Source organism: Condylura cristata, unplaced genomic scaffold (genome assembly GCF_000260355.1).
Source record: "Condylura cristata isolate star-nosed mole 26May11 unplaced genomic scaffold, ConCri1.0 scaffold00021, whole genome shotgun sequence".
Lineage (NCBI taxonomy): Eukaryota > Metazoa > Chordata > Mammalia > Eulipotyphla > Talpidae > Condylura > Condylura cristata.
Genome location: NW_004567122.1, coordinates 19,472,186 through 19,496,044, shown reverse-complemented (window position 1 = coordinate 19,496,044; position 23,859 = coordinate 19,472,186). Strand labels below are relative to the sequence as shown.

General features: G+C 36.4%; 1 pseudogene; it reads right to left on the bottom strand.

The window, feature by feature from the left end:
• LOC101631285 overlaps positions 1 to 18,581 on the bottom strand; it is a 183,404-nt pseudogene extending 164,823 nt beyond the window's left edge.
• Positions 18,582 to 23,859: the final 5,278 nt, after the last annotated feature.

Below are 23,859 nucleotides of genomic sequence, written 5' to 3'. Positions count from 1 at the left end.
TAGTTTTTGAGACTTGTTCCTCCCAAGTGTTTACCTTACAGATGAGCTTTCCCACCAACCAAATGTTCCTGTCCATGAAGTCTCATCAAGGAAATCTAAATTTTCTCAAACACCAATTTTTACCCTGTAAATAACCTGGCATTTCTCATACCCCAATTTTGTACTGAGCAAGATTAAGACAAACAAACTTGAAGAACTCAGAATGTAAAGTAAACAGAGTTCAATAGAGAGAAACTTACCAGAGATCTTAGAGAGCAGGGTTCCGTGGAGACTTTCACCTGCATATTCTACAGCTGTCTTCTGATCCCTTCACACTGCCAAAACTGTCAAATGACAAAACTAATTTAGTAATGAATTTACATCAGAAATAGAATAGAAATTCACGGGAAAACAGTCTTTGGACTGGGGAATACTGTTACTCAGATAGTGGAAATAGGATTGAGAGCAAGTTTTACAGAGGTTAGAAGAGCAACAGGAAGCAGGGCTGGATGGCTAGGACATTTGGGGATTATATTTTTAAGGCTAGCAAACCTATATTCTAGGGTAAAGTAGACCAGCTAGAGCTTAGCTGGAGGACTGTGATTGATGTATGTTAGGTTTCCCTGACATGCGTTTCTGTTTAGGAAAGGGTGATGTAGGTTTGGCTTAGTGATGTGAGCTGGGCCACTGGAGGGAACTACATTCATAAGTCCTAATATATAAGCAAACTAACTTTATTATTTCTGACCTCTTCTGTTTTCCTTAGTTTTTTTCATTTTTTTATTCTGATCACTTTCATGAAGCAGTTTTCCTCAAATGTGTAGTGATCTTTATTGATCTTTAGTTTTCTATGAATTATTAATCTTGAGAGACTAAAAGATCCATGAATGTGGCTGGATGTGTTTCATTAGACGGTGGTGGCAGGTTTTTTTTTTTTTGTGTGTGTGTGTGTGGTTGAGGACCCAAAAATGTCTTTTTTTTTTATAAAATTTAAATTTAATAGCTAAAACAAGCCTAAGCTATATGTATACCCAAAAAATCACATAAAAGAAATATCAGTGTATTGCTTTCAAAGTCTGTCTGATCAGTAAGTAGAGATTAAACATATTGATTTTTTTTTACAATCTTTATAACAGTTTATTTTTACATCAAAATTTTGTACATTTTTTTTCCATCTCAATTGTAATCCCTGCGGGTTTCCCAACACCAAGTCACCTGTGTGCCAAAAATGTCTTTTTTAGTAGATGTTTTCTCCTGAAAGAATCCTTCAGTATCCAATGCTCTCATAAGCTTTTAATTTTATTTACATTTAATAAGAAGAGAGATAAAATTGTTAGGTGTTAGGTGAGTTAGAGAGGCCTCAAATGACAGAGGGCTATACATAAGTCATTTTTTAAATGTAAAAGTCTTTTGAAACTTCTTAGAAAAAAAAAACCTAAAGATTCTGAATTTGGGCTTTTAGAGATTTGAAAAGACAAATACCATCTGATATGATAGAATCCTCACACAATGAGGATAATCAAGTAAGAAACGGTAACATCAAGAAACCATTTCTCATGTCATATATTCATAGCAAACTTTTAAATATTTTTACTATTTTTATCTAACTATCAGAGAAGAAAATAGTATGAAAATAAGGTAAAATTGTTGAGTAAACCTCAAAGAGGTTTATGTTTTCTGTATGTAATTGTCTTTGAACGATTTCTTTAAGGTAGAAGATTAATATTTCCTATGGGTACTTGTTTCCTTTGCATTGCCCACATAGTTCTAAATTGATTTATTGCATTAGATAAGCTGTTTGTTTTTTCTCTTGCTGCCTGATTCTAGCTCCTTCCAGCATTAAACACAACTGCAAATTTTGCCTTTCTTTTTGTACCCTCTTCTTGGAAAACCAAACCAAAATGTTGGAGTTGTTACCTACATTACTCAAGTAAGTAAGGTCCAGAGCAGTAAATAGAGAACTACACCTATTACATATTTTTACTGATGTTTTTATACCTCTTTAGTACTCAACTCAGCTTGTATTTCCTTGTTGTGTCATGCAAGGTAAGGAGGCAGTAAATGCTCCATCTATTTCATCTTTAGGTTGGTTGTTTTTGTCTTTGGGAACTGCTATTTTGAACTGGGGAAAGCAAGAGCCTGTGCAAGAAAACAATTGCCTTTACTTAGCATACAAATGTTTATGGTAGCTTACAGTACTTGTGGATTTCCTTGAATCTCAATGACCTGAAAAGGCTGGAATTTTAATCTCATTGCTATAGAGTCAATGAAACACTAAGGGAACAAATCAGTGACATAGACTTCTTCCTAATATATATATATGGTCAAGAATTCCAATTAGATTTTTACAGGTTTTGCAAATATTAAAAAATTGAGTATTTGATTGACAACTTTATGTGAGAGTTGGGACTAGAATATGTAAGTGAATTAAAAACCATTGTTATGTAGTAGCAGGGTTGGAAAGCACTATGTAAAATTTTCATAAAGTAAAACAAAAGCTACGGAAACTCAAAAGGCTACTTATTGCAACTACTATGAGCTCACATATAAAGTAATTGCTTAATTTAAAATGCTTTTCTGGCCCTCCCTGGTGGCGCAGTGGGTTAAAGCACTGCACTGAGAAGCTAAAGCCACTTCCGCATGAGTTCGATTCCCGCCTGCCCCGGAGGAGACCACATGGCGTGGCAGACCTCTCCTGACCCGCCCGCTGCTCCCCTCAGCAGTGTACTTCCTCCATCTGCCTGTTCTGCTCCCCACTCTGTCTCTGGTGAAGTCTCTCACTGCCCCTGAGTCTCTGGCCCAGTTCTGTATGTACAAATAAATAAATCTTAAAAAAATAAAATAAAATAAAATGCCTTTCTGCTTTTTCAAGCTTCCAATTTAAAAATTTCTGATGACCTTTTTGTGCTACTTTAGTCTAACATTTAATTTCAAAAAATTTAAATATTAATTTAAAAATTGAAAGTATCCTATTAAATTCAACTGTAGGCATGCAATAAATGCTTACTGAAAGAATGAGTATTATGAAATCAATCAAAAAGCAGAACCATGCACCCTTAGGGGTGACAAAATGCAACAGCTGCCTTAGGAACATAGTTATAGTTCTCATTTCTCCCCCATCTCTGGCCATGGGCAATGATAACAAAGAGGCAGCTGGTTGGGCAGAAGGCAGTTGCTCTGCCAGCTGGTGAACAAATAAGGAAAAGGAGAAAAACACACTAGCACTTTCTCTTTATGGTGATCTCTCTCTCAGATACAGATAGTAACATCCTCCTTTTTCCACCTTATCTCTCCCTAATCATTGCACTTAAGGTGAAGGACCTAGGTCCACCTTTTCCCCTAAGTCTTGCAGGCTGCTCTGAAGTTCATTTTAATTTATTTGATAGTGTTGATCACAATGAGAGGAAGTAGAGATTACCATTTGCCCTCAACTTTCTATCCTCTACAATTCAAAGGTTTTCAATACTGTTGTTGATGGAGCCCCTGAAAGTACTAGGAGTTTTGGTAAATATGCAAATTGTATAAAATGTCCTAACTCTAAATTACTGAATAAAAACTTCTGGAGGGTACCTATTAGATTTCTGCCTTTTAAACAAGCCTCCAATGTAATTGTGATGGTCCTCGGAGTCTGAGGGCTGTATGTGTGGCACTGTTTTCAGATACTTAGAAATGTCTGTCAAGTGCATAACATAATTTATGGCCTTTATCTCCAATAAACTTATGACCTAATAGACACAGGAGTTGTGCGTGTGTGTGTTGTGGGGGGTTGAAATTTGTTATAGGTAGGAAGATGGATGTAATGTAGTGGAGCTCAGGCTTGTATTCATTCATTGATTATACAAATTATGAGCTAGAAACTGCTGAGTGATTCACAAATATTTGGTGGCTACTTGGTTCTTCTACTTCTTCAGTTATAGACCCTATCTACTTAATTCTAATGTTTCACACAGTTGTTGAAACCCCTTATGGGGTTTGTTTGTTTGTTTTGATCTTATTCTCCATAGCAGAATTGATTTTTCCAAGACCAAATACCAAACACATATGACCTCTCATGAGGCATTCCTAAATAACATTAACATAGAAAAAGGATAAGTAAATAATAACTTCAATGTGTAAAGGATGAATCTAATTCAGGGGTTCTTAACATGGGATCTGTAGAACCTTAAGAACACTGATTATGATCTTGGAGACTAAACACGAAATAGTCTGCATGGCAGCCTTTTGGGAGTCTGTAACTTCTTTTTTTTTTTTTTTAAGATTTATTTATTTATTCCTACAGAACTGGGGTACAGGCCAGAGATGCGGAGGGTGAGAGGATTCACCAGGGACAGAGTGGGGAGTAGAACAGGCAGATGGACGAAGTACACTGCTGAAGGGAGCAGGGGGCGGGTCAGGAGAGGTCTGCCAGCCATGTGGATCACCTCCGGGGCAGGCGGGGATCGAACTCATGCGGAAGTGGCTTAAGCTTCTTAGTGCAGCGCTTTAACCCGCTCTGCCACAAGGGAGGACCATGGGAGTCTGTAACTTTTAATAGAATCCCTGGAAAACTTTAGACTATTGTGGATACTATTATACTAATGTCTACAACAGTAAGGTAAGAAGAAGTGTTTGAAACAGTACTCAAAATAAGAGACCAGAGATGTACATCTTGAGTATTACCAAGTGCAGATAATATATGAAGTATATGTGTATGTGTGTGTGTAAAACTATTTTCATGGGTATGGAATTCAAGGTTGATATTTCTTTTATTTCAGCACTTTAAAAATATATTAGTCTACTTTTCACTGGTTCCCTTGTTTCTAGTTCAGACACTTTGGAATTCCAATTGCTTTTGTCTTATAGGTAGTGTTTCTTTCTGGTTATTTTTAATAATATATATATATATATATATTTTGTTATGTCTTATGTCACATTTGGGAACATTTTATTCATCATTTCTTCAAATATTTTTTTCAGTCCAAAAAATATTTTCAGTCCCTAATTTTTTTTCTCTCTTTCCCTTTGGGACTTTAATGACACAGTGATAGTGCTTTTGCTATTGCTCCATATATTCTCCAATCTCTGTACTTTATAATTTTTACACTATTTTCCATTTGTTGTTCAGATTGCATAATTTCTATTGAACTATCTTTATGTTTTTTCCCTTGTAATTTGTTTGCCACTGAGCCCATTCAGGGAGGTTTTTTTTTTTTTTTGTCACTTTTTTATTCTAAAATTTTGATTTTTTAAAAATATTTTCTATTTCTGGGCCCTCCCTGGTGGCGCAGCGGGTTAAAGCGCTGCACTGAGAAGCTAAAGCTACTTCCGCATGAGTTCGATTCCCGCCTGCCCCGGAGGTGACCACATGGCGTGGCAGACCTCTCCTGACCCGCCCGCTGCTCCCCTCAGCAGTGTATTTCATCGATCTGCCTGTTCTGCTCCCCACTCTGTCTCTGGTGAAGCCTCTCACCGCTCCTGAGCCTCTGGCCTGTACCCCAGTTCTGTATGTACAAATAAATAAATCTTAAAAAAATATATATATATTTTCTATTTCTTTATTGGAACTTTCTATTTTTCCACTTATTTCAGGATTGTTTACAATTTGTCAGATCATTTTTATCATAAAAGCCTTAAAATTCTTGAGGTTATTTTAACATCTGGATCATTTCAATGTTGGCATTGTTGATTAAGTTTTCTCATTTGATTTGCAAATTTATTAGTTGTTGGTATGATATAATTTTGGATTGCATTCCGGACTTTTAAAGTCCTAATTGCTACGAGACTCTAGATGCTATTTAAATCTTCATTTTTATCAGGCCATAGATTTATGTGGGTTTGGAAAGCATGATCTGGTCCTCCTTTTTGCACTGTAATTTCAATGTCATTTAGTTTTCCAACTTTGCAGTATTATTCTGATCTACTCTGCTTGTGGCCAGTTTGAAACCTGAAACTACACCATGATGCAGTGTTCAAAGCTTTTACTCTATTGATTCTAGTCAATTTTATACAGGCTACTTAGGGGTGTGCTTATGATACAATGCTCAAATACAAAGTATCCTTTCTTCCAGGTTCCTTCTCTCTTTAATATAATCTAATCTCCCCCAATCAAGTTGAGAGAGGGTGAGGCACGTTTTCTTTGCTCTTTGCTGAAATTCCCTTTATGCACAGCAGGGTTTGTAGAAAAGTCCCTCCCACATTCTTCAAGGGGCTGGATGAGCAATGAGGAGGGATGCTGCCTGTTAGGCAGGATCCTGTAGGGCAAGAACAGACTACCAGATGGGGTACTGGAGAGGACCTGGCTTCTTCTGCAGTGATTGCAGCTTGGGGATGATTGATGAGATTCCACCCCTTGGTATCCACAGGATTCAGTGGGCAGGGGGAGGGAGGGATACTACAGCCTTTGCTTGGTTAGTGTGAGCATAGGGAAGTTTGATGTGACTTTTCCACAGTTGCTGCAATGGCTGGTGAGAGAGGGGTGAGGTGCAGTTTCTTCTGAGGTGTTTTCCTGGAGCAGGAGAGAGACAAAGTGTTTTGTTCTGCAGGGCTTCCTTTGCTTAGCATAATCAGTCTTCTAGATTGTTTTCTCTTTTCTTTCTTCTCTTTTACATTTCTTGGTGTTTCTCAGTTGCAGACTGCTCTAGTGCTAAGGCCAAGACATGTGCAGGAGACAAACCCAGACCAAACTAAGAAATGACAAGTGCATTATTCCTTGAATCAAGTCCCTAGCCAGTCTTTTTTCTGTGCTTTTTACAATCTTTTGGAGAGTCACTCTCTATAGGTTTTTCTAGGGTGTTTAGTTGTAATTAACTGGATGAGTACAGTAGAATGTGCTTATTCCATCTTGTTTAGAAACTCTGGTTCTGGCGGTGGTGTAGGACGTGAGGGTATGACTGAACCATTTTCAGATTCTTGAATTTTTGTACAGCGGCTTCAGATTCTTAAATTTCTAATTATTCACCATAATAGAAGTGACTCATAATCTCAAACTAAAATAAATTCAAAGTAGAGATGATGTTCTACATGCTGTTAATTTAGGTATATAACTTAAAGAATCTTAAGAAGTAGGTCTTTATGCCACATTTTGAGCACACAAAAAGATAGCAAATTTTTCTTGAGGAATGACCTCATACTCCTATGAGGGGCTAACTATTGGGTCTTACACATGGCCTGCAAGGAATGGGCATAGGTCAATGGTATTCAAATACTATTCAAATCCTAAGAGGAATAAAAATAACTGAATAGGTCTAGAGTTTATCTACTCTGGCATCCAGAGAAGAGTCCTGTAAGGAACTTTTGTTTTAACTTAGCTTCACCCCAAAAGTCAGAGCTACATACTCAAGCTGATCATTGCTCTGGGTAAGCGGGGTTTAATCTTGCTGGGGACCATATGTGAAACCATGTATAAAACTTGGGGAGGAAAGAGGGAAATATTTTTCCAGCAGCTCTTGCCCTATTATTGATTGCCACATGGGTTGCTACTTCCCTCACATTCCCATACTTTTGTGTATGTGCCAGAGTGGCTCAGTGGGTTCCACAAGCATCCTACGTGACAGAGAAGCCGCTGTACAAAAATGCTGTCACATTATACCTGTGGAGCTGCTTTATGTGCACTTCTATCCACCCTGCTCGTTAGCCCTATATATGTTGCAACAGCCTTCCTCACCTTAACCCAGTGAGCAATTCCTTTATGCATTTATAGTAAGTTCTCTTTTTACATATATTGACTAGAATGAAATTCTGCACATTGCAACCAGTGAGTCCGAAGTGACACTTCCTTAATCTGTTCTCTTTCACTTAATCTGTTCTCTTTCTCTTTCACTGGGAGATAGTTTCATTGTGCTAAAAATCTATCTCCTTAGCGGAACCTTGGCATGTGTATCAAAATGCTTAAGCTATGCTTCAGGACCATATGCATGTTTTTTTTTTTAAATAGACTCTTCTGGTGCTGGATGCTGAAACTTCCTGGTTAGCTGCTGATCCTTCACAGTTAGGCCTAACTTATTTACATAGTATTTAATGACATGCAATGCTTCAGTTACATTTGAATAGATGTCAACAGGCAGCAAATTGAAAGAACAAGTTAGAGAGATACAGGTGGATGTTATCACATAAACAGTACTTGGTTTTCTGAAATTACAATTATGACACTCCTGAATGATCTCCGATCCCACTATATTACAAAGTGACAGATGTATATTGCTGTGATTTCTCTAGTGATGCTTGCTGTTACTTCCTTGTCATCTTTAATAACAAAGTAAGTGGACAGATTAAATTGAAATGATTTATTCTCTGTGAATGTCACAGTCAAAGCATGCTGTCATAGTAACAGGTTAAGGCTTTTCCACAAGGAGGTTGTTATCTACAATAGGGTGGTACAGCCAGCAACCTCCTAACCCTATTGTGTCAATGACACAGTGTATGCATTTCTAACTAGGAACTGATGGGAGGATTTTTTTATGATTAGTTGAATCAAAACATTTAAATGCTAACTATTTTAAAAGGGAACATATTTTAAAAAGTGACCATCTCTTCAGTGTACTTCAAGTTTCGTAAAGTAACAGTATCCAGATGAAGACATGAACATTATCCATATGCAGAAGCAACCAAATTTTTTGTCAAGTCACCATTCTAGACTTGGTAAGAAATCTTTGGTTGTCCTAGAGCTACAAAGATGTCTTGTTGTGTGTTATTTTTGACTTTAACTTTTGGCTTTTATAGTTAGATGTTTAATTCATACTGTATTTATTTTTGTGTATTATTGAGATGTGACACAGAAGAACCTCAAGTTATTCCAACTGCAATCACTGAAAACAATTTTTTTCTTATTTACTAATCTGTCTGTACATTGTTATTATCAACATTTCTTAACTACTGTAACTTTAGAATAAATCTTGAAATCAGAGAATGAGTGGTTCAAATTTTTGCTTCATTGGTAGGACTACTCTAGCTATTCTATATCGTTTACATTTTTTTTAAAGTTAATGAAAGGTGTATTTCCAAGAAAAATGGAGAGAGGAGAACCCAGAGATGGAGATCTATAGAGATTTGTTGGTTAATACATCCTACCAGTAACGCTGGCTGAGCTGGGACCCCTGGAAGCTGAAGGTAGGCTAAAACAAAGTTCTGTTTACATTTTAATTTATATTTAAAATCAGCATGCCAAATTTTACAGTCTTGAGACTTTGATTGAGATTGTATTAGAGAGAACAGAAAGTTAACAATATTGTATTTAATTGCATGGGTACAGCACATCTTCAGGTAAATATATAGTTTTTAAATATCTTTCAGCAATATTTACAGTTTGCAACATAGATATATATGAATGTTGAATTTGTTGAATTTACTCCTAAGTAACATTTTTAAGGATGCTGAAACATTAATTTAAAATTTTATTTTCCATTGCTCATTGCTGGTATATAGATATAAAATGCAATTTATATTGACCTTGACGCCTACAACTTTATATATCTATATATGATAAATATGTGATATATATATGATAAATATATGATATATATGATAAATATATGATATATATATGATAAATATATGATATATATATATATATATGATATATATATATATGTCTTGCTAGACTTCCATAGCTTCTACAGAATTTTCTGCATCCTCAATTATGTTGCATGTGACCATGTAATAGTTTTAGTTCTTTTTTGTTTAGGTTTCTTGCTATAATTTTTGCAAGGATCTCCAATATCATGCTGCATGGCCTGGTTAAAAAGTCAATATCCCAGCCTTATTCACAATATTAAGGGTGAAATAACTTACTTGTTCACTATTATGATAGTAGCTGTAAATGTTTTAAATATGTTCTAAATCCTGCAACTTTATTATGTTATTTAAACATATCCACCAATATTTTGGATTAATCGATCTCTTGTTTTTGTTCTGTCTGTATTATCATTTGTAATTTTGTTGTTTTCCTCTTTGTATGGGTAGACACACTTAGAATTTTTCCTTCCTTTTCCCACAGATTATGTTGTCTTCCTTAAAAGGTTGGAGTTTTTTTGGACCCTCCCTGGTGGCACAGTAGGTTAAAGCACAACACTACAGAAGCAGAGATACTTCAGCATGAGTTTGATCATGCTGGAGATGACCAACATGGAGCAACAGACCTCTCCTGGCCTGCCCACTGCTCCCCTCAGCAGTGTACTTTGATAGTCAGCCTATTCTGCTTCTCACTCTGTCTCTGGTGAATCCTCTCACTCCCCTTGCACCTCTGGCCTGTACCCCAGTTCTGTGTGCATAAATAAATAAATCTTAAAAAAAGAAAAAAGAGCCTGATCCTTAAAAAACAGGTTGGAGTTTTTGTTTTTCTCCTTTCTTTTTTGTAGGCTGTTATCAGTGAATCTTCTTATTGGGCTTAGTTTTAGGCTCCATTCGGTTTTGTCCTAGTCTTTGGTTATGGTGATCATTCCTGAGCATAATTCTGAGATCTAAGGGGTGGCCTGTAGCAATTTCAACTGAATGGCAAATGTGCACAGTGACATTTCTGCCCACTGGCTTGGCTGCGACTCTACCCTGACCTTATACTGTCCTACCTTTAGGGCAGCAATTAACCCCAACTTAGAAAAATCATTTACCATTTTGATCTTCTGACTTTACATAAAAAGGAGAGAACATATAGGATCACAGGAAATACAGACTTTAAATTCAGGGCCAAATTTCACTCTAAAAAATCAATGGGAAATAAGAAGTCAATGAAATCTTATTCTTCATTTTAAGCTCAGATTTAATTCTAGTGAAGTATTTGAATTTTTTGAAGCTGTATACCTAGTCAGTGAAAATTTCAGTATACTTTGACTTTCTCCCCTGCATTTATCCAAAACTAAAGCATTTGCTAATAACAATTGAGAAAATAAGCTTCACAATACTTCATTGAGCATCTTCAGTTGTGAAGTTTGATTTATCTACTATATCTTGTTCAGGCAGAGGTCTGTTTGGTTTAAATGCTATATGGCTGTGTAATTTTTCTATATGTTAAATACTAAAATGGGTTCAACTTGATTATTCATAAGATTTTCTCTTCACAGAGGAAGGGAATGATAGAGAGTCAAGAAGCTGGGCACTATATTCTAGTGATTCTTCTGGAGGTGGAGAGCAGAAGCAGAGGGCTGAGGGCTAAGAAGTGGAATGCTGCCCTCATCTGTGAGACACTTGATAACATTAGTGACATTTTTGTTGTCACAACTGGGAGATGACTGCTATGGGTATTTAGCTGGGAGAGGCATGTGACAGCCCACCAATAGCAAAAATCATTTGGCCTAAACTGTCAGTAATAGTGAGGTCAAGAAGTCTTGTATGCTAACAGAATTGGGTTCAAGAACTACTTGTGACCCCTGTTATTTAAGTGACCTTAAAAAATTATTAAAATGGCCCTCCCTGGTGGCGCAGCGGGTTAAAGCACTGCACTGAGAACAAAGCCACTTCCGCATGAGTTCGATTCCCGCCTGCCCCGGAGGAGACCACATGGCGTGGCAGACCTCTCCTGACCCGCCCGCTGCTCCCCTCAGCAGTGTACTTCGTTGATCTGCCTGTTCTGCTCCCCACTCTGTCTCTGGTGAATCCTCTCACCCTCCACATCTCTGGCCTGTACCCCAGTTCTATATGGATAAATAAATAAATCTTTAAAAAAAATTATTAAAATGAATCTTATGTTTACTTTCAGCATTGTGAGACGTAGTTTTAAGGAATAAGAAATCGGCATATATATGCTAGACATATAATAGATCATTAATAAAGGTAGCTATTATTTTTGCTGCTATTGCTTTAGGATATTGCAGGGGAGAAAAACTTGTTTCCTTTTACCTCTTCAAGGCTCCCAAGCCACTCTAATAATAACGTTCATATAAGAAATGAATAGGGAAATAAACAAAAAGGAAATTAACAGAAAAAAAAAAGGAAATTTTTCTGTATGGAGTCTTCTGGCCCTAAATATGAGACCTAGAGAAAATAAGTCGAGTACTTAGCTCTTTACCATTTTAGACAATATATAAAAGAAACAGAAAGTCTGTAGATTAGTGAAAAGGTAATAAGGTTTGTTTATGTATCCTTCTTGGTTTAGATAGCCCGTGTCTAGTTACAAAGATGCCTTCTACTCTTCTCAACAGGGACAGCATGATTTCACATGGGGAATTCATCTTCTGCTTGAAAAGACAAAGGAGTGTTACAGTGTTCAAATTTTTGGACAAGCTGTTTCAAGGTAACTTTAGTTCCTAATAATCAATAGGACAAGGTTGTACATTTTGGGATATGGATCAGTATTAATTTTACATATATAAAAGACTCCCAGTGTTCAGTTTAAATTATTGCACCTTTGAGATGGTAGAGAAAAATAGTGGAAAAGCTACTTACTAGCTTGTGTGTTTAGTTTCCCACACTGTTTTCTCTTGGGGTACCAAAAAAAAAAAAAAAAGGCCAAAGGTTACAATGATAATGTTTAAGGTTACATAGTGAATACATTTGAATATATTTTGGTTTATTTTTAATAAGGAGCCCAAATCACAGACAACTTTGTGGTGTACTATGGTGCCTGACCCAATACATGTTCTGGTTTCGAATATTACCAGTCTTTTTTCTAAAAGTAAGGTAAAACAGCCAAGTCAATAATTGAAGCCCACTTCTTTTGGGAAATGGAACATTTAAAACTATACATTTTATAATATGTTGTATATTTTAGAATACATACTAACATAGATATTACAGGTGTCTGACTGGGGGTATAAATACTGCTGTGTACCTTTGCTCACACAGAGAGTGAGATGGAACGGTCTCTAAAGACCTCCATGATTTAAAGAACTGAAAATCTTGATAACACTATCACCATAATAGACATTCAAAAGTATTATAAAATAGATTTTTTTTTTATTGCAGGGTTTCCTGATATATATTAGTGGGGCATAAAGTGTACTCAAATGCCCAGACATAAATTACTACCTATACCATGCAAAAATTAATTCAAAATGGATTAAAGATTTGAATGTAAGAACTGAAAAACCATAAAATCCATAGAAGAAAACATACGTGGGAAATTCTTTGACGCTGGTATTTGCAATGTCTTGGTGGATTTGACACCACAAAGGGAACAAAATCAAAATCAAACAAGTGGTACTACATCAAACTATACAGCTTCTGCACAGCAAAGGAACCCATCACCAAAATGAGAAGAAAACCTACTAAATGGGAGAACTTATTTTTCAAATACACCTGACAAGGGGTTACTATTAAAAATATATAAAGAATACATACAACTACATAGCATATAACTTTCAAAATAAAAGGTGAAAAAATGTGCAGCAGAGCTGAATAAAAACTTCTCCCCCCCCAAAAAAAAACAACATATAGGTGACCAACACACATGTGAAAAGATGTTCATCTTCACTTATTTTCTGGGAAATGAAAATCAAAACCAGAGTGAGATATCACCTAACACCTGTTAGAATGGCTATTATCAGAAAACAAGTGTTGGTGAAAATGTGAAGAAAAGCAAATCCTTGTATACTGTTGGTCAGAATATAAATTGGTGCAGTCACCATGGAAAACAGTAGGCAGATTCCTAAAAAAAATATAAAGTATAGAAATACTGTGTGATCAAGTTATTCTATTTCTGGGTAATTATCCAAAGAATAAGAAACAATAATTTGAAAAGATATATGCATTGCTATGTTCATGGTAGCATTATTTACAATAGTCAAGGTGTGGAAATAACCCATGCCCATTGATAGGATGAATGAATAAAGAAGATATATATTTACTTAGATACACACACACACACACACACACACACGCACACATCTATGACATGTGTGTCACATCATCGTATATACCTCCCCCTCCTCACAGTATGCAATACTATTGAGCTAGCTATAAAAAAAGATGAAATCAGGCCTTCCCTCATGGCACAGCAGGTTGGAGGGCTACACTGTGAAGCTAAGCCAAGCTGTGGCTGCTTCAGTGAGAGCTTGATCCCCACCCTGGAGGTGATCCACATGGCACAGCAGACCTCTCCTGTCTCTCCTACTGCTTCCCAAAGCAGTGTACTTTGTCAATCTGCCTGTTCTGTTCTCTATTCTGTATTCAGTGAATCCTCTCACCACCCCTGCACCTCTGGCCTGTACTCCAGTTCTGTATACATAAATAAATAAAATCGTTAAAAAAATATGAAATCTTGCCATTTGCAAAGACATGCCAATGAATTGTATGGACCTTGAAGGCTTTATGAGAACTGAAATATACAAGATGGAGAAAAAGAAATACTATATGATTCCACTCATATATGTAATATAAAAAAAAAGCAAATAAACAAACAAAAAAAAACCCTAAAGATATACTCTTAGATATACTATACTCTAAGTATAGGTGGTTATCAGAGGGGAATGGGATCAGGGGATTAGTGAAATAGATAAAGGTGATCAGTGATGGATGGAAAGTAGAATTTTGATGACAATTAATACGGTATGTATGTTGAATTATTATGCTGTATATGTAAACTTGTATAAAATTCTAAGTCAATATTACTTCAATAAAAATGTATTGAAAAACAAACTCAGAAAATTTACAGAAGGAGATGTAATTACCCTTTATTTTAAGGAAAACTAAGGATGTTTTAGGAGGAATAAGAAAATCTAAATGGAATTAGAAAAAAAGCAGGTATAGAAAATTAGAGTTTTTATATATTTCTTATATCTACTAATTAATCAGGTTATAGAAACAGGATGCATTCCACTCCCTAATCAGTGTTTACTGACTGCCTCTTATGTGCCAGGATCTGTGGAGGAGAGATGCATTCACTAAGTAATCACATAAATATGCAACTTCAAACTGTAAGAAGTAATAAAAAGGAAAATTAAAGTTGACTAAAAGAAAGAAAGGTCCATTCCGAACAAATGTAGTAGTCTCTAAAGATAATTTTTCATTTATTTCTCTTCTTCCCTCCTATCCTCATTCCCTGTCTCTTCCTTTCATTTACTTGAGAAACCTTTATTAAATCTACTCCACTTATGTTCCAGACACTATGCTAGCAGCTGGGGAAAACACTGTAAACAAACTACTTGTGGTGTCTTCATGAAATTTATAATGTAGCTATTCCAGTGACTGAATGCTTCAATGACATGAAATGAAACTATGCTAAGTCACAAATAAGGAAAAAAAGAAAAAGGAAAAATAAAAGACAGATTACCTACAGATCAAATTAAACCACACAGGTATTATTAGTGATGTCAATTATGCACTGACCTTCGTGATGACACATGAAGAAACCTGTCATTTATCGTCAGTGTTTGCAGGGAGAAAAGGGAGTCTCCACTGACATCATTAAATAATGACCTTGATTATTGAAAAAGGAGCAAATGCAAAGATGAACGTCAGTAGAATCTCCTGATTGCATTATGATTTTCTAGCAGGCAGGAGACTGTCTCTAAGACTTACCCTGTGTCATTCATGTCTAAAAATAATTCGATTTGTTTAAATGTTCACAAAGTATGTAATTTCTTACTTTGTCTCTAGTAAATAGAAATTATAGACTTAAAAATGAGATCTCAAATTTAATTATATATTCTATAAGTGATTATTTAAAATTTCACTTATTAAAACTTAACTGCTGTGTTTTTTATATTGTATATAAATGTTTCTAATAATCACATGAAATTTTAATACACAATAATTGTATTATTAATTTTAAATTAAATGTACTTATTCACTTCTGAGAATATATTTAACTATAAATAACTAAAAAATGAATTTTTATAGAAGAAAAACTACTTCTTTGGATGTTTGTAACTGTAAATACTTTTCTTCTCAAAGAATAAAAATTGCTAATATGCCTGGTTCTGTGGGCCAGGCATATACTGTGATTACTGGATGTACTTTACATGGATTATTTAATTTAATCTTCATGCAACAGTAAAGAGCAGTACTGGCATTATTTTCTATTTAAACTTATGGAAAAAAAAAAAAGAAAGGTTTAGTGAGGCTAAGTGACAAGCTCCAAATCATGTCTTTTAAGAGTCCCAGGGTTTAAATCTGAGTCTATGAAATCCCAGAGATTTAACAACTGTTTTAGTAGAGGAACGCTGTTGACTTCACTTTTGCTTTCTAATTAAATTATACTTAATTAGGTGGTTCATCAAAGCTTGAAACTATCATGATGAATACACTGTTGAAAAAACTTTGACTTGTCAGTAGTAGCAGGAAAACTGATAGCAGTAAAAGTTGAACACCTTTGACTTAAAGCGATAATGTGATGAAGGGGGCTCACATTGGCCTACAAGAGTTGGTTGTTAAATATATATACATAAATATGTATATATATATATTTTTTTTAAAAAGATTTATTTATTCATGCATACAGAACTAGGGTACAGGCCAGAGGTGCAGAGGTAGTGAGAGGATTCACCAGAGATGGAATGGGTAGCAGAACAGGCAGGCTGACGAAGTACACTGCTTGAAGGGAGCAGTAGGCGAGAGAGGAGAGGTTTGATGTGCCATGTGGGTCACCTCCGGGGCTGGGGATCAAATTTGCACTGAAGTGGCTGCGACCAGCTTACAGTGCTGTGTCCTTATCTATTGTGCCACCAGGGAGGGCACAGTTGTTTAATTATTAACTAGCATAGGGCCTCCTGGTGGCAAAAGGAGTTAAAATGCAGCACTATGAAGCTATCCACAGCCACTGCAGTACTAGTTCGATCCCTGGTGCAGAAGCCATCTCACACGGCACAGCAGACCTCTCCTGACCCAGCTGCTGCTCCCCTCTGCAGTGTATTTCAGTTCATCCGTGTGTTCTGCTCCTGGTGAATCTTCTCACCCCAGCACATGTCTGGCCTACATCTCAGCCCTTGCATGCATAAATAAATAAATCTTAAAAAAATAATAACTAGCATACTACAGACTGTAATAAGACCCCAAAGTAATTTATACTAGATGCATGTCGGGAAGTAGGTCCCTGATGTCTTGTTCCATCTGCTTCAAGTAATTACAGTACTTCTTGATTATTCACATATTGATAGAAATTTAACCATTGAGAAACATAAAAGTTCATATCATGTTTATATACCTGTCAAACAAAATTCTTTAAATTCTACAGAATTATTTCACTTTCATAATTCATCTATTTCATTTAAACTTTAGTGTATGTCTACAAAGATATCATCTAAGAGTTTATAATGGCACAAGTTAACATGTTGCAGAAGCTTTATGTTTACTTCACTAACACCTTTGATATTTTTCCTTTATTTTCATTCTTTCTAAACAAAGCATGTCTACTGGTAATAGAGTCCCTCAATTTTTGTTCATCTAAAAAGTACTTATTTATCATTCACTGCCCCTTCCCACCCTATCTGGAATGCAATGTATTTTTAATTACTAGGAGCTATGCGGCAGGTAACTGGCCCACTTTAGTGTAAGACTTACCAGTTCACATTAACATTCTGTCTTCTGCAGTTTCACCCAGATGACATCTGTCTTACAGCACTAATAGAAAAGAACTGGTGTGAATCAAGATTTAAAGGAGTGCTGAAAATCAGGAACAACAGTCCATAGGCACTGGTCCATGCAGAGGCAGTTAAGACAAATTCAGATTTCTCCAGAATCTGTGGGCTTCCCAAATGGTCAGCTGTTAGGAACTCACCAAGCAGCTGTGGCATTAATAAAAGCTTTGCTTGTAGATTTGCCAGGCTTCCAGAGCTCCTAAGAGGAATATGAAGCTCTCTACTATTTCCAAAAGAAGGAAACGCTAAATGCAGCCAAACACCAGAAGATTAGATACAAGATGGGAAAATCATCTGCAAGGTCAATTTTAAATGTTTCCATGGCCCTTCACCTAGATAGTTGTCAGTGTGGCTGGCTTTACAGCAGTCCTGTGCCAGGTGCTGAAATGGCATCATTCTGAGAAATCCACTGAGAACCAAAATGATAGTGCATGGCAAGATCTCAGCAATAGCCATTTAATAAGAAAACAGTAAGGGGCTTCCTCTTTTCCAGCAACATAATAACCTTTCAGATTCTCTTGCAGAATAGAGGCCTTCAGAACACAAAACACAAAGAGAATTTTTTCATAGTCTGTAACATTGACACAGTGGTGGAAGAACACCGAACAGCTTCTGAGGGGTTGCCTTTGACACCTGGAAGATGTTTGTTGATGCAGGCACTCTTTACTTTTCCCACCAGGAGGTCCATTTGTTGAGAAACAGAATTGTGGAGACCGTGAAGGAGAGTTCCATTTTGACTACTGTCTCAGTGATGTTCATCCATGTTCACCCATGGCCTGTCCTTCATGAGGACTAGTGTCTTCCCTAGAGGGGACCATGAACTGTAAAGATGTGATCACTGGAACCACCTACAATGCTAAGAAGCTGAGCCACCTACACCCATCCTTAAAAGGCACTATAAAACCACAAAATCACGTCCCATAATTCCCTTGGTGGCTTTGCTGGTGGGCAGTACATCTTCTTTCTGGAAAAGCAAGCCAGCTAATCCACTTGGTTTAAATGGTCCAGGAAATGTGTCACAGACTCACCCAGCTCAGCTTCCCTGAGGCCAGAATCCCTCAGGGACGCAGGTGAAAAGTGGCGGGCTCCAACGGCAGCTTTCTCCTGGCTCTCAAAGGCCATTAAGAACAGCCACGTCTCTCATTTTCAGGATACTGAAATGTCTTGTGCACCAACACTGCCCGGTGGAACTGAAGCAGCACATCTTTGCGGGAGCCTGGCTCTGGGTGAACGCGCCCTGGCTTGAGGGAGTTGGACTTGTCACCCTTATTTGCCTAGCAGGCTGCTAACAAGGCATCCCAGGGTGAACAGCTAGCAAGCCAGTGCCTAACAAAATCTTCACTCTGATACCGGCGTTCTGGGCCTAGCAGGCCGCTCACCTCATCTACCCGCAAGCCCGCAGTACCAGACAGAGAAAGTCAAACAGCGGGCGCAGGTTCGCCTTACTGCGTCTGCGCACTAGGGACTCGCTGCTGACGTGCTTCTGCGCAGCCGCAGTCGCAGCTCCATATGACGTCGCGCGCTTTCTCAGGCCGCCCCTGGTCTCTTGGTCACCTGAAGCGGCTCCTTTGAATGATTATTCACAGGTTACAGAAGTCTAGGTTGGTGTTTTTCTTATGGCACCTTAAATATTTTGCTTATAACACTTTCCTGCGCACTTCTTGTTTACATGGTTGTGAGCTGTCAGAGGTAATGATTATCTTTGTTGCTCTCTGGGCAAGTCGCTGTTTTCCACAGGCTTTTCTGTAGGATTAGGGAGAAGTTGCTTTTTCTGTCCTGTTGCATGCATTTTAAAAATTGCTGGAAAGATATATCTTACAAATATATATATTAATCAGTTTAAAAGATGTCTTTGCTGTCGAACAGCGAAATGAATAACAGGGACTTTTTTCCCTACTCCTCATCCTCATTTTCCATTTTCACTTCCTTTTCTCCTCCGATTTTTCCTCTTTTCTAATTTTTCTCGGTGCCTCCCTTTTTTCTTCATGCTACAATCTAACACCGTTAATTCTTTAAATAAGGGCAGAGCAACAATTTCCTGTTTTGTGGAGTCAGCTTTCTTGAGTTTTGCTGACTCAAATGCCTGTAAGTGCATTAACTTTTTTTTTTAATTAATGAGTGATACTATTTATAGACATTTATTTAGAAAGAGTAGTAGTTGAATTGAAGTACCCTGTATTCCATTTCTATCAAAGAACAGCCCGTTTTCCGCCCATGTCATAGTTAGAATGAGGACCTCTTTATAAACAGACTGCTTGTTCCATTGGTAAGTAAACTCTGAATATCAGTGTAGAGAAACCGAGTGTCATGACAGCTCATCTCTCTGGCGAAATGTAAAGTCTCAGGGTGCAGAATCACGGAGTTGGTGGATTTTTGGTGTTAATTCTTAGAGCAAATTGCATTTTCCCTGTAAACTTATTTTGTCTCTATAACATTTTAAAATTTCATTCTCATTCACTGTGGAATTTGGGATCAAAAACAAAGTATTCCAGCATTAAGATTCTTAGTAATGCATTTACTTCAATTTTGTAATAATGATTGATGGTCAGTACCCATCTAAAATAATTGAGGAGCTTTGTCTGCACTCTGGAAAACATGTTCTACTGTTTAGAATAATTCTTGAACGAAGTGTTCCTTTTGTCCACCCAGAAAGGAAAACAAACAAACAAACAAACAAAAAAACCAAAAACAAAACCTAACCTCTCCCCAATCCTACCCATCTTTTGCTCACATAACATCCTGTAATTTCCTATCGTGCTCTTCTATGAAAGTGGGAACCTGGCCACTGACATACTCATAATAGAAACTTCCATAATTACATACAGGTTGTACATTATCCCCTTTCCTCTAAGACTTATATAAATGTAATTTTAGAAGAATGATTGTCCTAATTGGTTTTCAGATGGAATGTTCTACTCTATTGCTCATGTTACTGCTCATTGAGATGGAATTTTGAAAATGCTTTGATATAGCCTATTGTGTATTATCTTACAGAAGTCTTTGAATCAACTAGAGAAACTCCTTGTAGTTGTCTGTTTTATGTGCGTGGAAATGAAGTCCTTATCCTCAAAGTGACTTAGTTTGAAGTAGAACTCAAACTAGAGTAGAAATCTATTCTTTCCTACCTGAGTGTCATGTTAGGTAATCTCTTAGATTGTCTTCTATATATGTTTTGAGCTATAAAGTTTCTTTTATAATGTCTGTTATACAGAATATTAAAAAAATCAACCAGTTACAAAATATACATAGTAAGCACTGAATATTGACCAAATGCAAATAAATCCACCAAAATGATCATGTTAGTAAGAGATCAAACCTGAATTACAGAGAGTATGTATTTGGGAGAGGTATTGATTATGAGGGCAATTTAACTATGACAATGAGTACCTTATTGATTAGTGAAACTGGTTTAGTTGAGTTGGCTAGCTAAGTATGCATCTTTTTCCCTTTAATCTCTCATATGTTTTATAGAATTTTGTCACAGTGGACAAATTTTCTAGGTGGGGAAAGCATGTTTAGTAGCTGAGTGTAATTTAGTTATAAACTATTATGGAGGAATGGCATATGGATAAGAAATAGTACAGGTTTGGGGCCCTGCTAGCTAGCCACAGCTGCTTCAGTGCAAGTTTGATCCCCAGCCCCTGAGGTGACCCACATGGTGCAGTAGACCTCTCCTGCTTTGCCTGCTGCTCCCCTCAGCAGTGTACATGGTAAATCTGCTTGTTCTGCTCCCCACTCTATCTCTGGTGAATTCTCTCATCACCCCTGCACCTCTGGCCTGTACCACAGTTATGTATGCATAAATAATAAAATAACTCTTAAAAAAATAGTATAGATTTGATGAGGAGAAGCAAAAACTTAAATTGTTAGGGTTATGACAGGAGACTACTATTGCAGTGAGCTTCAAAAAACTTGAATCATCCTTAAAAGGTGAATTCAGAATGTGCGTTATGGGTGAATTTCAGATAATGAGTTGGTGAGATTTTCACTAGAGGAATTATCAACTAATCACAGAGGGATTGTGCAAAAGTATGTGGAATTTTAAGAAGGCAAGAGGAAAGTGAAACTTGAAACAATAAGAGATGAGAAAAATGTTCCACAGAAGATTGTTTACAGAAAAATAAGAGTCATGTTGATGGTTTACCTTTACATGGTATGTCTGGCACTTGGGGCGCTGGATGAATCCCATGACAAAGCATTATGTACCCACTCTTTCAAGGTTCTAGACTATGATACAAATATTAAGGGATTCTCTGATATACTGAAATTAAGGTCTGAACCAGACTTATTTTTCAGAGTAGAGAACATCAGTTACATACTAGATCAAGACCACTCCTCCCTTTTTTAGCACCTTCCACTGAGTGTTCATAGAGAAAAACACTTTCATTATTGATAGCAGTATATCACAGTAGGTTAATATTGATTAGGGGATAATATATTAAGATTGATCTGAAACCTCTACCATTTTTAGATGAATACTTTTGAAAATAAGTAGGCATTTGGGTCTGTTGATATCTGAAAAGTACATGCTCTTAAAACTATGTTCTTAAAAAATAATTCAACTAGGAAGAAAAAATCTGTTTTAATTCGATTAACTAATAACCACTGTATTAAAAACATAACTATACAATCTTGCCTTTATTTCTCTGGGGCTCAGGCTTTACTTGTGGTTAGTCATGTGCAAAACAGAATGAAAACTTCCACTGTCAACTTACATTGATTTCCATCTGCCAGGAATGGTAACCCATGATCTCTTTTCCTCTGGGTATTTTTGTTGTATTCTTGTTGCTATTTTACAAAGAATCTGCAATCACTTATTCTGTGCGTCTCACCCAGTTCTTGAAGAGAGACAACACTTGAAAACATAATGGCCAGATGATCTCAGGATGCAAGAATCCTTCAGATGTTTGCTGAGAACTATTGAAAGATGCTTCAGTTTGACAAAAGCAGGAAATGTTAATTTTCAGCTCTTTTATAAATAGAGGGATGATCTGTAAAGGGAAAACTGTTGTCACAGCAAATGTACACTTGAGTGATTCAAACCTAATTAGTGGTTATATGATTCACTTTGAATATATTTACTGTAACAACTGGTAAACTGCTTTTCAAATTCAGCTGTTGAATAGGCTTTTTTTTTTTTTTCTTAAGAAAACAGCTAGGAAAATTCTTTTCTTTTTTTTTCTTATCAAGCAACATTCTTTATACCAAAATCCTTGATATATGTCCTATATATCACCAGTGATTACCAAGCTATTTTCTTTCATTCCCATTCTACTCCTCCTTGCAAAATTCCGAACATATTTGACTCAAAGAAAATATATTGACATTTCCCACTTATTCCTAGTAGATATAAATTTTATCTGGTAAAAGTGCATGAACTAGAGAGTTACTCTAATATGAAAAATAAAGTGACATTCTTAAATAACTAGTAAGTTGTTCAGAACAATTGATGATGAGTGTTTGCTATGCTTTTTTGCTTTCTCTCATGTTAAATACTTGACTAGGTATGACCAAGAACATGGGAAGAGAAATTGAAATAGAGTGTGGTGATTTAGTGACTAACTACAAACGATTTGCACCATGGTTAATTAAACAAATTCTTTATTTAAATATACATAATTTGCTTCTTGAATGTACCACAGATTTATGTTGGGGGAATCATTCTAAAATCAAATACTCTAAAATTTGGATGTGTGCTTTAAATCAGTAGTAATGGGAAAACAATTCTTGTCCAGAATTTCATATGCTTTAAAAAAAAGTTGATTATAAAAGAAATAAGTTTATGGCAGATAATTTGAAAAAGGCAGGAAGACTATAAAGAGAAAAATGTAATTGTATTGTTCATATTTATAAGTATTTTGTTTCCCAGGCTCTGTTTGTGGAATTTAAAACAAAAAGGAGTCCTATTACATATGTACTTTGGCAATTTCTTTGAGAACATTGCTTTTCTCAGTGTTTATGTTCATCACTGGTCTATTTGTGACCTTGATTTCTGATCCCTAAGAAAGTCATGGATGCACAAAAATGCATCTGTGTCATAGATATACCAACATACATTTTTCTAGAAATGTGAGATGTTTATTGAAAATAGTAACTTTTACCTATTGATTTGTAAGGGTTCAGATGTTCGCACATGATCAAACACACATTTTATTACATAGTATAGAAGGAATAGTTGAGGGAAGGAAAACTTCTAGAAGGTTCATTGATGTGAGGACAGAGTTCTTGAGAGACAGTCATCTAGACAGTGAGAGCAACAGAGTTGACTGTGTAGGAAGATTTTACTTCTCTTTATGTAGGGAAGCATAGAATTGTTATTTTACAGGGTTAGTTGGTTCTCTCAGTTGGGTGTAGGTATGCTTTGGATAAGGATAAACTTTTGATTTTGGCATCCATGTAG